This window comes from Ostrea edulis, chromosome 7, assembly GCF_947568905.1.
Source record: "Ostrea edulis chromosome 7, xbOstEdul1.1, whole genome shotgun sequence".
Classification (NCBI taxonomy): Eukaryota; Metazoa; Mollusca; class Bivalvia; order Ostreida; family Ostreidae; genus Ostrea; species Ostrea edulis.
The window spans coordinates 8,891,325-8,909,062 of NC_079170.1; the positions used below are offsets into that span (position 1 = coordinate 8,891,325).

General features: G+C 34.1%; 1 protein-coding gene across 6 annotated transcripts in view; it reads right to left on the bottom strand.

Moving 5' to 3' along the window:
* Positions 1-17,564: 17,564 nt before the first annotated feature.
* LOC130047784 (uncharacterized) overlaps positions 17,565-17,738 on the bottom strand; it is a 22,032-nt gene continuing 21,858 nt past the window's right edge. For all 6 annotated transcript variants that reach the window (XR_008796600.1, XR_008796602.1, XR_008796599.1 and 3 more), the window contains one exon: positions 17,565-17,738. This exon is cut by the window's right edge. The gene's annotated coding sequence lies outside the window, so the exon portion shown is untranslated.

Here is a 17,738-nt window from a genome sequence, read left to right on the forward strand (position 1 = left end):
TTTTAAAGAGTGTTCTTTTCTCTTTCAAATACAAGAAACAACTGCTTGTAATATTGTGTTTTCATAAAGTTTGAACAGTGTTTGCAAGGGTACCCATTTTCGCCGTATATATCGAAGTCGTCTGCAGTGCACAATAGAGGCAAACGGCTCTTTTTCACGATTTTCTTTTCGAAATAGAATATATATAGTAAAGATATTCTAGATTTATACAAAGAAAGATACCATCTAACAGTCCTAAAATTATCAAATCTATATTTTGGAGTCATAAAAAGAAAAATGTACAAGTTTGAAATAAGATGCACAATTTTGCCTCTCTCGATGTATATATATATAGTGCGGAGTACGCATGCACGACCTACATTAGTTCGAAAATGGCGATCGGAAACGCTTCGATTATGTGTTGAACTTATGTTAAATTGTTTCTATAAAAATACGATATTAACTTTGCAAAAGGATATGGTATAATGACAAGCTATGAAATGCTATTCGCGCAAGAGAAAATTCGAGCGAACTCAAGAGGTAAGTTGTTTTTCCTTTCTTCCCCCATTCATCGGAAATATCTACCTATCATAAATATCACTTGTACCCTAAGTACTCAGTTGTTATGTAAATGTGTGCTATCCATAATGCAAATATATTATGCCTGATACATCAACATCAGGCAGCAAGAGTCGGTGCTAAAGGATATATCAAACAGAAATCCACTTCAGCCTCGTAGAATAAGCAGATACATAATACATAGATTAAATGTTGAATATATTAAACAGCACTGGAGAACAAGGATAGTATATAATTAATTGTGTTATAAAATTAGTCCACTTCTGTCCAATGCAAAGTATTCATCATCAATTTCATCTGCAGTGCTCAATTTTATGGAACTAGTTTAATAAGTTACCAGATTTTATAAGAAAATGCACAACTACCACATCTTTTAAATCAGTCTATCTAAAACATTATTTTGATCCTCAATGATACTCGTGTGTTTATTGTCTCTTTTCATTTAGTTCTTATCAGTATGTATATAAATTGTGATATTTCCATGCTTTGTGATATATTATGTTCTCGATATGTATATATGTTATAGACAGGACCACAATGTAAACTAGTTTATACAACTAATTGTGCAATCCTGTATAAATAAAGGATATTATTATTATTATTATTTATCATTCACGAGTACCATATTTATACCCATACCAAGGCCTCCGTGGACGAGTGGTTAGAGCATCGCGCTCATCATCACATGCATGGCCTAGCTCTCACTTCTGTCAGTGTGGGTTCGAATTAATCCAGCTCACACTGGTAAGTGAGAAACTTTCCCAGTTTACTTTCGGAAAGTCGGTGGTCTCTTCCCAGGTACATTGTAACTGGGTTCTCTCTTCCACCAACAAAAACTGGGCACCACCAGATATAACTGAAAAATTGTTGAGTGTGGTGGAAAACATCAATCAATCAATATACCCTGGCATACCATATTGGTGGCCTGATTTGCAGTATGTCTAAACAGTTATTTGTTTACTTTGAATTCATTGATTGATTATTGCTCAGTTTGTTAATCATTATAAGATTAATCAATTAATAGGTTTCAGTAAACCTAATCACATTCCTTAGAACTGAAGAGAGAAATAGTTCAGTTTGTCCAATTAAATCATGGCTATACCTCCACACATTAATCACATGAAGTTTCAGCTCAGTTGATATATATAATAGATATTCATCAGTTGTGCTATCTTGTGTTTCCAATGTGGTGTGCATAAGTAAACAGACTTTCCTTAATATAATAATCAGTGATTTTTCTACATTTTTTACCAAGGTCCTGTGGCTTTCGAATTGGGAAAAATTGCTGACATTTCAGTCAAATTGGGAAAAATCAATTTTATCTTAGTTTACTTTTAAATTCATATCAAACATTATAGTATCTTTATTTTCTTCAACCTTCTAAAATTTTCAACTATTCTATCCAAATCATTCCCATAACTCTTTGTTAAGTCTTATATAATTCACATTGAATGTTTATTTTTTTCAAATACGTTTTCCTTTCATAATTTTATTATTGGGGAAAATGCAAGCTAAATTGGGAAGAAATTGGCAATTTTTAGGAGGGGAAAGGGCCGAAATTCGGACCCAAAATGGGCCTTAAAAAATCACTGATAATTAATGTATCACAGATTCCATTTTACTTGGTCTTTACTGAGCAGTGTACATGATTATTGTCTCATCATTCTTCTTTCATATAGTTATTACATTAATGATGTCATTTAATAAGTGATAATTTAAAATCAAGAAAAGATTGCCTAATTCTTTGTTTTTGGATGAAAATTAGGTTCAGATCATGCATGCATGCATGGTGACATGCTCAAAGTGTGTTTTCTCTGGGCTGTTTTTCTTGAGTTTGAGTACATATCATCAATATCTTGAGCATGAAATAGGGGGATTTGGGGAATGTTGTGATGATTGGGAATTCTCAGATGCAAATTCAGAAGATCTGACACCTTTATTTTCTTTTCATAATTGCCTAATCAAAAAGTAAATTAAGTGTACTTCCATATAAATCTTCTCTTCACTTTTAATTCATATTCAGGATTTTTATTTTTACCTCCAACAGGATATTTGAAATGATCATTTTTCATGTAGATTACTTGTACTCTTGAAAAGACAAAACAACTGACTGATCAGCCGGCCCAGAAAGAAATTACCTATAATAAGCTGTCTCAAACACTTAGGGTACAAGACTGCCAGTCTGATCGACTTGGCTCAGGCACCGTCCCTTGGTACCTTCTGTGTTTGTGACAACATTTTATAATATTGTTTTACTTTACTTCCCATATAGCACACTTATTGTACAGTACATTTCCAATCAGTATTGTGATGAGAATTCAATACCTATGTCAATGTAGAAACCCTTAACATGTGTTTATGGTACACATGTGTAAATTGTATCATGTAGTTATAATGTTTAATTGTTAATTTGTATATGCCCCCTGAGGGCCCTTGATTGGTCAATAAGTAAATATCTATTTATATAGTTGTTATTTCTTATATCAACATTGAAAATGAAGCTGTCTGCATGTGGGCTCATCAGTAAATTTGTTTTGTCTTTTCAAGAGAGTCAAATATGGTACAAGTAGTCTACAAGAACAAGGAATTAAAATCAGAATGTCAATGTAAGTCTTAGAAATAACAATTTCTGTCCATGTTCTCGTAGGCCTGCATCGCCATTGTTTGTTTCACATTCCACTGTTCTCAACTTTGACCTCTCCAATGCAGTGATTACCTCTCTTTGACTGAAACTCTTTATGTTCCAACTTTGTGAACCTGAGCATACAAAATATTTATGTTGTTGTGAGTAAAAATTCAGACCCAATATAGTTTCTACCTGTGCAGCAGTCATAGATTACCTTACTGACACTCTATGAGTAAAGCTTGAACATGTATTAAATTAAAGTGGTGACACTTGGTGCAGAATTGACTATTGAGGCAACATATAGTATCAGAAGTCTTTGCTTCATGACATACAATATGTAGTTGAATAAGCTAATAAGACACTAATTGTATATGAGAAAAGTCTTGCTCTCTGAAGTGTCCAGTGGTGGATATTTCTTTAATTACTTTATTGGGATAACTTAATTTTTTTTCCAAAAACCCTTAGAATTTGCATCATTTTATTAATTTCACCTTATTAAAAATGATAGAAAATAGTACAAATGACTAAATAGGAGACATATTTCAAGCCCTATAAAATCGGTAAAACCCCAGGAGCTTCCAGGCCCCCAGACCCCCTACCTCATAAAGTGCCCCCCCCCCCCCCCCCCCATAACTGCAATTCCTGGATCCGCCCCTGGTGTCAGTCTGCAAGATGAGGGTTGTTGTTGAAATACCCAGTTATATGTACTACTTTCAGTGCATTTCATTAGCCTTAGTGTATCTAACAATCCTGCTTTAAAGGGACTGCATGGTTCAAAATATTTTTCATTTTTGATGTTAAAAATAAAAAATATAACTCATTTAATGTTGACAACAAAATTTGGACTGTCAGAATGTAAGGATAAGAGCAATATTTTAGCTTTGATTCTGTGTTATGTAAAAATTTATAAAGACTCGAGTCTTTTTTATGTAAACAAACAAACCAGTGAAACGTTAATTTTGTAATTTAAAGCATCCTCGTTTAAATTAGTACAATCACAAATTTTAACTATTAAATGACACATTTTACCAAAAGTATACTTGAGATGTGATATACATGTATATAATAAACTTAGATCAATATCCATTTGTTTGATATGTCTATGTAAACAATATAACACACCTCAATCTTTGTTTTGAAAACAAATAATAAACTCTCTATAATGAGCTTCTGTCATGATAAAGTGAAAAACAAAATTTGGGGAGAAATTGTGAATCAGCTAGTCCCTTTAGTACAAGTTTTGTAAAATAAAATTTCATTTGACATTGAAACTGATGAATGCTGCATGTGATTTTGGGATAAAAAGTTTAGGTAGTCTGTACAATATTGATATTGAATGATTCAAATCTGTTTTTAGTTTATCTTTTCTTTTTTCTTCTTTTCACATTTACTTCTGACTAGGGAATACCTAGGTTTTAAAACAATAGTTCCATGTCTCTGTAAATGTATGTTATATAATGCTGCATTTCATTGATATGGTGTTGTTGTTCAATGTTTTCAGCTAGGTAGTTCCAATGCTACAGTTTTCTTCCAGTTCTTTGTATTCAGCTGGACATTTAGTATCAATAGATCATGGGTGCATGTGAGGAAAATATGATCTTTTTTTCAAGCTATACCCTCTCATGAATTTTTTTCTTGCAATATAGATCAAGTATGCATTATTGATATTGACCGATTCATATCTTCTTAAGCTTATCTGTTTTCTTCTCTTTAGTACGTATACTTAATTTGACTCAGGAATACCTAGGTTTTAAAACAATAGTTCCATGTCTCTGTAAATGTATGTTATATAATGCTGCATTTCATTGATATGGTGTTGTTGTTCAATGTTTTCAGCTTTGTAGGTCAATGCTACAGTATTTTTACACTAGTTGGTCATTATACATGGCTTAACAGAGCATGTGTTCATATGTGCATGTGAAGAAAAAAATTCTTATTTCAAACTATAGACCTCTCTCATGAACTCTTATTCCTTTCTGTATTGTTTAGATCAATATTGTTGCAGTACTCTACTATTCATGAAAAGTGTCTTGCAAGTTGTCTATTGGATGCATACAACATTTGACTATCTGTAGGTACTCGGTATAACAGCTTACTACAATGGTGCAGTTTACTTGTTAAAAATTGCCACAATTTTAATGAGATTGCAAAATTGGTATAAGATGGTCACATTTCGTTTTATTATTTTCTTGCTAAATCAGAAAGTTACTAATCTGTTTGAAAGTGCTTATTGAACATGTAATAAGAGGGTCATAATCCTCTTTGAAAAGCAAAAAGTCTGATCATAATGGGTAATGGCATTCACAACATATTTAGCAGGATTATATTTTTTATAAGTATATTTATATTTCAAAAATATTTATAGCAGAAATTTGTGTATTGTGCAATATTTTACTAGAAAGAAGCATACTAACTGACAGTTACACATTTTGAATATTTCAAGACTGATGGAGATGGATATTCACAATATTCAAAGTTGAACACAGATTGATTAAATTTACATGATAAGAGGATATTTAAGGTTACATTGTTTAATTCAGATCTGAATTCAGTGTGTATTTTCTTTACAAAATTAACATCAGAAAACGATATGGCAAAAATGTGCTAATTAACTTAAGGTAGTACTCTACATCGTCATAATGGCTGACTTCCTTTAAAAAATATGGATGAAAAAATCGATATCAGCAATATTAGACTTTTCTTTTTTCATTTAAATACCTAGCTGAATAGCTCAGTAGGTTAGAATACCGACTACTGAACTGTAGGTTGCAGGTTCAAGTCCAGCAGGGGTTTTAGATTTTTTTCAGATTACCTTCTACTAAAACTGTATTTTTGGACAAATTAAAGTAGATTTAAAAAATTTCAACTTCAAAATATTGTTGTACATATTCTCCACTTTTCATCTACATCAAATTTCTCTGGTGTAGCATACCTCTTTAAGTATTTTTTACATGATTTCTCGTTTTGGCATGTTTTGTCCAATCACTTTTAGCTCCAGGCCTAACAGACAAGTAGGAGATACACAATGGACATTTAGCTTCATGCTGCAATGTCCTCAGTAACTTTTTTTACCCATGAAAAGTTGTTTTCCCAGATTTGTTAATAGATACATAAGTTTGTTGGTGTGTCTGCTGGCCCTGATGAGGATCTCTTCCTAGTGGAGGCCATTTTACATAGGGAGTGTAATCCCGATTTGTCAAAACAACTCACTGATAATTGTTAACACCTGCTTTGATAACTTATTTGTAATGTACATGGCCATAGGCATTGGTTACATATAGATCCAAGCTTGAGTTGCAAACTGGAAATTCCATGCGTGATAAAATAATCGGGTTACAGGTCCAAAAAATCAGGTGCAACCCGACAAAATTGGGTGAGTTGACAACCATGACGGTGTAAGAAACATCGGAGGTTTTGGGAGCATTGTGAGGCCATCATTAAAAATATTTTTGTTTGATGTACTCCGACCCACATTTTTCAAGGTGGGTAGGTAGGTAGGTAGGTAGGTAGGTATATATTTTTTTTTTATTTTTTTTTACAGTATCGAAAAAATTTATTATTGTCATAAAAACGCAGACTTAGAAATTTATTGATGTTTTCATTAAACATTGGACAAGACAGATTTAATAATTATAGCTATAAAACATTCATCAAAAAGTTTCTTAGAGAATATAAACCTTTAAAATGAAACAATATCTATTTCCCTGGAAACCAAATTAAAAAAAAAATTAAAAGTACTGAAAAAAATGATTGGGTAGGGGCGATTTTCACGGGTCGGTCAGAGTACATCAAACAAATCAATTTTTATTTTTGGCCTGATATTTATTTCATTCTAGTCAAATAATTTAAGCTGAACCGAGTGATATTTTTTCTGTTTTGTTTTGAACTGAATGAATCTGAAATCCTTTTTTCTTGCTTTTATTGGTATGCAAAGTTGCAATATGTATCATATCGTGTGCCAAGTATTGTGATGTAATGTATACATTGGATCGGCTAGAAAGGGCATCGTCCCACCCCTAGAACTTAAATGGGAAAAATCCATCAAAACTCAATGAACCGGAACAAAACTCAAATTCAGTTAATTTTTTTCAATTATCAATTTTTCAAAATATACACTATTATACATGTGTGTAATCTGGAGATTTTTCAATTCCTGAGTTGAAAGTTTCTCTTCGATCATCTAGTAAACAAAAAATCCATAGTTTGGAAATACTCAGAAAAGACTAATACAAGTCTGAAGATTTCTTTTGTTTTAGTATAGTCTTTAATTGATATGATTTTTCTTTGATATATTATACACAGTACCTATTGATAAAGTGTAGTAATATACATGTTAATTTGAATTGAAGAAAGTTAATTTATTTGCTTCTAACAAATAATTAATCGATTATCATTTTTCATTCAATTCCCAACACTAATGATGTTTGGTTGAAATTGGTATAGTGGTTCGAGAGAAGATGTCGAAAATGTAGACAGACGACAGACAACCGGTGATCAGAAAAATTTACTTGTACGTAATAATGTATGAATGACAAACTTAAGTATGATAGAAGTGATGAGTTAGCATTTAAATGAACATTGGTTATGATGATACCTTTGTGGGTTGACCACTTAACTAGTGATTCAGGAGTCCTGGGTCCAATTTCCAGTCACATGAAGTATATGTTTTACAGTACAGTGTCCAACTAGGTCCAACGATGAAAATTTCATACCATCTCATGAAGGCAATAATGCTGATCCCTTTATTCATTTATGGATCAGTCATTAAAACCCATTTTGTTTTTACATGAGATGACTGAACTATAAACAGCTGATGAAGTGTGAACTGCAAATGACTGCTCAAATCTCGTTTAAAGTTTTAGAAAATATATGCATCAAATAATACCAGAGAATGGGAAAGGGATGCACCATGCGCCATGTGTGCATACTTTCCTAAAATGGCGCAATGTGATAATGATGTACCGCATTCCCAAATATTTCTAGAATCGCGTGCATGCATGATATCAGCAACTTTCTTAAATGGTTAACAAAAACTTCAGATACTTCCTTAACGACATTGAACATGCCGACACAGATCGTAACATAACATTATTTTTCTATGGTGAGTCAAAAACAGGTCCTAGAAAGAACGAAGAAAAAAAGAACTGCACCAAATGCCTTTTATTGTTTTAACAGCAATGCATCTCCCACTCATAATATCCAGCCAAATACAGTCAGTTTTCCAACCATCTCCTCACTCATGAACACCACGGAAGCCTATATGTAATTTTCTAAGTGGTCCAGATTCAGCATTTTTTCTTTTCTTACCAAGTTGTTTGTTTGTTTTACGTCCCGTCAGAAATTTTCCCCTCATATTGAGACGTCACCAGCTGTAGGTGAAACACCACAAATTTAGACCATGCTTTGTACTTTGACTCAAGGCTGTAGTAGTGAGGGTTTTTTAACGTGTAACTTAAAACCTGCTGCAGCATTGGAGGTAATATCCGAAAGACCTGTAACTTTCACTGCTAAATGCCGAGCGTTTGGCGAGGATATATTTACATCTTCGGTTTGACGTGGCCATGGCACAAGCAGAACTCAAACTCACGACCTTCCAGTTACGAAGCAAACAGTCTACAACTGAGCTACCACGATCAGTCTTTTCTTCCTGGGTAGAGAACTTTTCATATATTTGATCAGCCGTGCGGCCATGTTGTTTGAGTGACCTTCACTTGCACATCTCGAACCAGAGCTCTAACATAATGGGATCACACCTGATATTTTCAAACGGTCATTTGGACCGACATTTTCTAGAAAATTATTGGTCCAGTGAAAATTTTACTGACTTTGCAGACAGGACTGACAGTTTTCGACAACTCTGGTGCCACTTTTAAGACATCTTGCTAATAAATCAATTAAGAATCCATTTATTAGTTGTTTTGTTTTATTTGCACCAATTTCATCAGAAATATGACCATTTTATCATTTACAGCCACATAAGGTATCAATCATTTAAAAGTACTAATTTTAGAAATGGCCCCAGTGTACACTCTGGGCCCCATAAATTTTAAAATGGCCCCACAATTTTATCATGACTGGGGCCATTGGCCCCAATTATTGTTTATCCTTCCTAAGCCCTGATATACAGTTAATCTTAACAATTGAATGAGGCTGTCTGTTCTAACATAGCTGATCTGTATTGAAAAGTATACAAAAACATGTCATTAAAAAATTCAAACAAAAAGAGGCTATAATTTATTAAAAATATGTGATATAAATTTCAGAAAGTATGTGACCTTAATATTGGAAAATATTCATAATTAATAATCGGTCAAAATTAGAAGAACTGTATCGATCAATGATCGATATAATTGGTATTTACATGTAGCCTACTCACTATCTATAAATTTAATGTTTGTTATTTTGGGGGTTATTTCTTTTTAGTTTGATGGATATGTGCAACATACACACATCAGGGTTCGAAATTAACTCATGTCCGTAAGTCCGAGACTAGTAAAAAACGTGTCGGACTAGTGAACTCTCTATAGCACTAGTCCGTACGGACTAGTGAAAATCCAGAAATCAATCTTCAATGTGGTAAAGATTTTCCGGAAGATTTGTCGGAGTCTCTTAGATGTTTGAACTTATGGTTGATTACCTGCATGGTCAAGTGTTTGCATGACTATGACATCCTGATCTTCCAAACACATGGAGTGCGTTCGAGACCGCCGTTCTTCGAACGTGCACAAATTGTCAAATTCCTGCCGATTCCGAACGCCGAGTACACATCACGAGAACGTGTTCTAGGTGTAAGAATTGCAAGTAGTGTGGTCTGAGAACATGCACGTTTGTGCGCACATGTTCTCGTCATTCGCGACTCTAACACAGTAGTTCATAACACTATAGCTCATGACTTGGTCAATCGAGTGAATTTTATCGACTTTATTGATAAAATTTCGAACTCCTGTGACTCTAAAATCTGAGCACCAAAAGAACAGGAACATCGATCTCGAACACACTTATGGACGTTTATAAAAGGATTAACTCGGAGGTTAATAATGTATGCTTCTGAAGATTTTGAATGCGAAATAAAATATGGTGGTCTCTTTTTCTTCTGTAGGTGTCAGAAATTGAATTGTTTGCAACTGTGATGTGTTTGGTTTGATTAAAATGAAGATCATTTTATGATATACTGAACGGACTAGTGAAATGCTTTGCGGACTAGTGAACATCAACAGTGACTAGTCCGTACGGACTAGTGCTTGAAAAAGTTAATTTCGAACCCTGCTGACATCTATTAGCCTTATTAACAAGGAATGAAATGGGTGTATTTCCTAGATATGACGTCAAGATTGGCTTTATTTTTCTGAAACCCAAAAAATTTCCAGACTTCTGATTCACTGTATATGTTTAACGTCCTTCTCGAGAATATTCAACTCATATAGAGACGTCACCATTGCAGAAGGGCTGCAAAATTTAGGCCTATGCTTGGCATTTATGGCCTTTGAGCAGGGAGGGATCTTTATAGTGCCACACCTGCTGTGACACGGGACCTCTGTTTATGCGGTCTCTTCTGAAGAACTACCCCATTTAGTCGCCTAGATCTTACGACAAGCAACGGGCCTCGATCAATTCTTTCTCCCACATAATGGACAGTTTTTGGCTTATATCCTGTAACTTGTAGTGGTCACCCAGCCAAGTACTGATCACGCTTGCTGTTGCTTAACTTGCATGATCAAGAGAGAGACTCTACCACATCTCTAGCGAGGCAGCACAAGTTCCCTCTTATAATGTCCGCTACACTCCTGTATACAAATCTCTTGTCAGAAAGTTAGATACATTTTCTCTTTATGAAAATATTTTTTTTTTAAAATAATCATTTACCACACACATTTTCAGAAAATTGGATTTTTCTTATTTTTACAAAGGGCAGATAACTCTTCAAAACAGTCTCAAGTGCAAAAAGGTCGGCCTATAATGTACTTGTCAGTCGTGCGAATTTCATCTACTTCACTTTCATCATTATCTAACAATAATCATTTATGTTGATTTAAATCCTACAAAATTGTTCATTATCCTTTCGTACGTTATACGTTGAATATTATTATTAACTTAATTAATTAAGTAGCACGGTAAGCTTACAAGTTTCAGTTTGAGCTTCGTCGTGACATTCGGTAATTAAGCACACGTACCCGTACATTTACTTACCAATATTGCCAACATCATAATACTAATCCATTTATAAAACATGGTCTGAATTCCTACTGCACAAAACAAATAGTTTATGGAATATATGCACCACGTTGCACGTGCACTAGAGTATGAGTTTAGGTAAAACTAGTATCGCAACGGGTATATCGTTCACCTGAAGTCCATTTACTATATAGATCCATTAAGTCCATTAATAGTGACTGGTATTGTAGTATATTATTCTACAGTGAAAAACTAAATATCAATTTGTCCCACTGCAAAAAATTAAATGAAAATAAAGTCAAATTGTACGTAACAAAGCAAATCAGTAACAATTTCTCAAACTTTTGGGAAAATATCCGTACCAGTTCAAGGATTTGGAAAATTAATTAGGCCTACATACTTTCAGTACAAAAGGTTGTTCAATTTTGAAAAAAATACATGAATTTAAAACCTCGAGATTATCGAGTATTTCTCACTAAATTCAGAATTAGTAATCATTGTTTACGGATAGAAACAGGCAGATATGAAAGAAAAATTGATAACTGTGGTAAATTTATATGAAATTCTTCCTAGATGTGAAAGAGTCTGTCAACAATGTATCTCAAGTTCAACAGAGGATGAATTACATTTTCTACTCGAATGCCCATTGTATAATAATCCTAGAGGAAATTTTTTTGATAAGATATCTAAATATTTAATTGCTTCCAATACAAGAAAACAACATACATGTACAAAGTTATGTGCATGTATAAGATGCAAGTTGATGACTGCAATATTTATATTTACCATGCTTGTACTACATGAATATGTGTGACATTTCCGTTTTCGGCAAGGAGGATGGGGGTGTCGAACCTGGGTGTAGGACAAGGGGACTTTTGGAAGATGGGGGGGGGAGGGGGGGGAGCACAAGTGGGTTTGTGCCCTCTCACTTTTTTTAACACAAAATTAACATAGATTGATCAGATGAGAATATACCACGGTTAAAAAAATACTCAATTCTAATATGCAGGTTCTCAGCACTCAAAGCATTATTTCTTGCATGTACATAACCTATTCTCTCCGTACTACTTTTTTTTTTTTTTTTCGTACTACACGTTTTAAACCGTCATAGAATTGTTAGTTACAAGGAAAATGTTCTCACGGTGAAAATAGTTATATCTCATTTATATTAGGCAATGTTCGTACACAGTACAGGGGAGTAGGGGAAGGCACAGCCGGGGCACACGTCCCCACACTTTTCAAAAGAGGAAGAAGTATGATTGTGCCCCCCCCCCCCCTTGAGTAAGGCTTTTTTACAATCTGATTAGCTCCTGAATATGATCCCCGATCCGCTCCTTTGTTTTCATATTGTCACTACAACATAAAAACAAAGGAGCAGATGGAGGATCTCATTTTATCAGATTGGGATTGTTAGTTAGTACCCACAAATAAAACAGTTTTGAGTCATTACAGTCGGAAGACCCTCCAGAGGCCATGAATCTTGAATTCTTCAAAATTTTCTTCGGGAGACATGAAAATACATGAAACTTGATTAATGAAGTCAGTAGGAAATGGCATACAAGCAAAGTATATAAAGTGTAAAATAAATAAATAAATAATAATAATAATAATAAAAATAAGGATTTTGGAGTTTGGAGTTGGAGTGCCAGAAGGATATCCTACGTGGTTTTTTTTGTTTTGTTTTTTTTGTTTTTTGTTTTTTTGTTTTTTTTGTTTTTGCTTCTCAAGTCAAGATGTGTTTATTATAAATTGTATCTATAGTGCTATTTAATGATCATGAAATTAAGGTGATAATCCCATTCCTTCATTTTCCCCTCTCCATACAATATCGCGTACGCCGGTTTTTGTGGGGTTTTTTGGGGTTTTTTTTAATTTTTATTTTGTCCTTTGTATAAATTAGTACGGCTAACAAATTCAGATTATTTTTTTTTCGAGATTTTTCTAAATATTATGATTTATTTTTATTTTTGAATTGGATACTTTTTAAGATGGAACATGATAGAATTATGTAAAAGTGATATTTTTTCTAAATCTGCTCGCCTTATTCTAAAAGTGTCGGTACCGTAGTTAGCTCAAACTTTTGTCTGTCACCTATCCACACGTTCGCCCGTCTGTCTGTAACCTTTACACATTTTTATCTTTTTCTCTACTGGACCAATTTCAATCAAACTTGGTACATCCTTTATGGAAGGGAATTCAAGATTGTTCAAATAAATAATGGTATCCCTTTCAAAGGGGGAAGGGGGTAATCAAGAAAGGACAAAAATAGGGTGAGATCAATAAAAAGTCTTTAGATACGTTTGGTAGAGATGGGTACTTTCGATGCGCTTTGTTTATTAAATACATGATTGTACACTGCAAGAACGTAGTATCATTTATCATAGTTAAAAACAAAGCATGTTTTATGCACAAACTGTTGTGGTTTTATTTCAAGTATGCCTATATTCTTAGTTGAAATGATTTAGAATATACCCAAATCGTCACTAGCTTTTACTTGAATCAAGCTTTAAATGTTGTATATTTACATCCAGTTACATGTATGTCAAAATAAGTATGCATACAGTATAGTACTTTCACCACTGATCAGAGCAGTTGTAAATCATGTTGTATGTTTTAATTTATCAATACATGCAAAGTGAAGATAACGAACGGTGATCAATCTCATACCTCCCATAAGCCATACAAATAGATAGTTGGACAAACACGGACCCCTGGACACACCAGACGTGGGATCAGGTGCCTAAGAGGAGTAAGCATCCCCTGTTGACCGGTCACACCCGTCGTGAGCCCTATATCCTGATCAGGTAAACGGAGTTATCCGTAGTCAAAATCAGTGTGCCAAGAACGGCTTAACAATCGGTATGAAACACGTCAGACAGCATTTGACCCAATGATAGGTTGTATTGACGAACTAGATCGTTATAACGACCATAGAATTTGCGAAATGCTGACTTCAATCGAGACTGTACCATCAACTTGTTTGTCAGTAGCTTACCTCGATTTGAGAACTGACTATACGCAGAACAAGCTCTTGCATATCGAATCAGAAACATGTAATGACATTTGCCATTTTAGAATGTGATAAAAGGGATGGTCATCTTTAACTTGAAATACAGTATGATTATTTGACAACAACATCTGAAAGACACACATTTCAAATATCAAACTTGAAATAGATAGATACATGTGTATACTGATTCTACACCTGATATTGTCCATTTTAGCAAGAAATCATTTTAATTACTGCACAATACAGTACCAATCAGACCCAACCTGACATCGAAACAGTCCCAGAAAACAGTCCCGGGGACTGCTCTCTCAAAACGTGGGACTGCTCTGGAACTGCTGTAGAAAGCAGTTCCAGCAGTCCTCGGGACTTATTGTTCACCCAGGCGTGAACGTGATGTTATGATTGACAATTTTACAATGCTGGCAATAAGCAACCCATATCTAACCAATCATTTACAAATTAAAAATACGTGTACACGTCAGTGCAAAGCAGTTCTTGCTAGTTTAATATATACGATAAGTGAATAAATCATTTAGGCGACTTTAAACACATTTATTTCAATAACCCAGTCAAGAAATAAATATGATTATGCTACATAATTTTCAAAACCCAAATATGAAATATTCAAGAAAATAAATAATGAATAACAACATCAAAATTGCTTGACAGAACATGGATGTCAATTGATTTTACGTTGTGAAATTGTGGTTATCAGCCTTATAAACTCTGCATGTATCTTTTTTTCACTCGTATTCATAAACTAAACTGTACCATTTTGTTATAAATGCACGAAAAAGTGTCACACAAGTTTTTTGAATAAGTGCTGTTTTCATGTATAATGTATTGTTTTTCTCTTTAATTACATTCAACGGCATAGCTTGAGGAAGATAAATATGGAAACAGACAGGGTAGGGGGTTGAGGGCCTCCCTAAGGCCCCCAATGGGTCCAGGGCAAATCCCTGCAGGGGGTGAAGCCCCCGGAAGCTGTTGCATTTTAGACAATTAAGAAAGGTATTTTCAAAGTCTCCAATACACATTTTCTTTAATTTTAAACACAGGCACATGGGGTATGGACATCGTAACTTCCTTCAATTTAAAAAAACAACTGATTATCCATTAGTTTTACTGCAATTTTTTTTCATCATTCAGCATTTTCGACCAAATATTTATTTATGTTTTGATATTATTTAAAATTCAATATTCATTTTAACTTGACTTTAAATTATTTAATTTTTTACCGCAACAATGTGGAAGCACATTCTTCCGTGCTTCATAGGAAGCTACGCCATTGACATTGTAAGTCATTTATCTTCGATTTCGACTACCGTATTAACGCGCTTCAGCGATTATCGAAAAATGTTTATTGATAATCCCACTGTCGGCTTAGCTTCTTCCACTAGTTATTTGAACCCCGCCTACAGGGACTGCTAGGACCGCTGGGACTGCTTTTCGGTTTGTTTTCTGGGACTACCACGGGACTGCTTTCTGTCAGGTTGGGTCTGGTTGGTACTGTACTATACAAAAACCGCTATGTGGTTTGTCCAATAAAATAGAAGCTTTATGGTTACACATTTAGATATCGTCTTGTCCTAGTAATGTGAAGAACTATCACAAAACGTTTGATGTGCTGAAAATGGATTAAAATCGTTCCATTTATCTGGTTCTGTAGAACAAGATTTATAAGTCAGCAATATAGTTCTAAGCTGTATGAGTCTATGGAGCACCAAATTGACGTAAACTTAAACAGTTGAAGATATCTTTAAATGATTTAAAATCTTATCAATTCAATTATTGCTCTCATGAATTGATTTAATGCGCCCATATATTGAACTGATGAGAACAACAATTGATTTGATGCGCGCATTAATTCAATTATTGCTCTCGTTCATTCAATTGATGAGAGTATCACTTTGGTGGAAATATTGCTCGCAAGAATTAGTTTAGAGCTCAATATAAATGATTTCTTTGATTTAATTGAAGATAAATATCTTAAACTTACGTATGAAGCTTTTGTATTAATGCGCGGAACGACAATTCAATATAAGAGATCATTGATTCAATTGTGGATATGTTGAATTGAAGATACCTGTAATCATATAGTTGCTCTCTCTAAAAGAATTATTGCTGGCATCAAATGAATTAATGATGTCGTTAATTCAATGGAATGGAGCAATAATTCAATTACTGCACGCATCAATTCGATCAATGTGCGCAATAATTGAATTATTGCTCTCTTCAATTAAATTGCAGCGCTCATGAATTCAATTGTTGATATCATCAATTCATTTAAAGAGAGCAATAATAATGCGCGCAATAATTCAAAATTTATACTATTAATGATTTGAGGAGATCTTCAATATTGAATTGTTGCGAGCATCAAATGAACTGATGATGTCTTCAAATAATTAAAGGTATATTCAATTGTTTGGTTTATGTCCATGGAGCTCCATAACATTCTATTACTAAATCTCCCCTTTAAAATGGGCGTGACCCCGTATTTCCACAAACTTGAATTGCCTTCACCTAAAGATACTTTGTTGAAAGTTTGTTCAAGGTCAGTGGTTCTGGAAAAGAAGATATAAAGTTTACAACAAAAACAGGATGATGCTATTTCATTTGAATTGTACCTCTGTATAAAGTTAAACAATGATAAGGCAACACCTGGACCGTCCTTCAGATTCATGTGATGGGTGATATGGAAAGAGAACAATTACTGCACCAGCAAGATTTCTCAGCACACACAATACCAATCAATTTGAAATGTTTTATAAAGAAACCAGCGGCGTAGCTACACTGTAGCACTGTATGCACGTGCTTACAAATATTTTCGTTAAATTTTTTATTACATATTACGAAAAATGTCCTCAGCTTTTGGGGGGGCTGCCCCCCCCCCCCCCCCCTTGCTTAAAAATATTTCAAACTTAGCTACGCCACTGGAAACTGTGACTGTAATTTTAAGTGGATCAATATTTTGTCGGCATCATTTACAGTACAATCATATCAAATTTCGCCCCCTAACTGACTTACACTTCAAAATTGCTAAAATCATGAATTAAGGAAGAAGTATTGTTAAGTCAGATATGGCACAAAGCGTGATATGCATATACTTGATTACTACAACTATAAACCTCGGAATGGTTGAACAAATAGCCTTATCATATCCAACCTGTTTCCATGAAAGGCAGAGACAAAGTTCAGTATCGGCTACTCAATTTTATTAGACATTCCATCATTATCAATACAATCAATTTTACACAATACATTATAAAATATTACAAATACTATTATAAAAGTTACCATAAAAATCAAAATAAGCCATCTGAAGATTTAAACAGCTAGACCTGGCCTCAAGACCATAAACTGAGAATATTC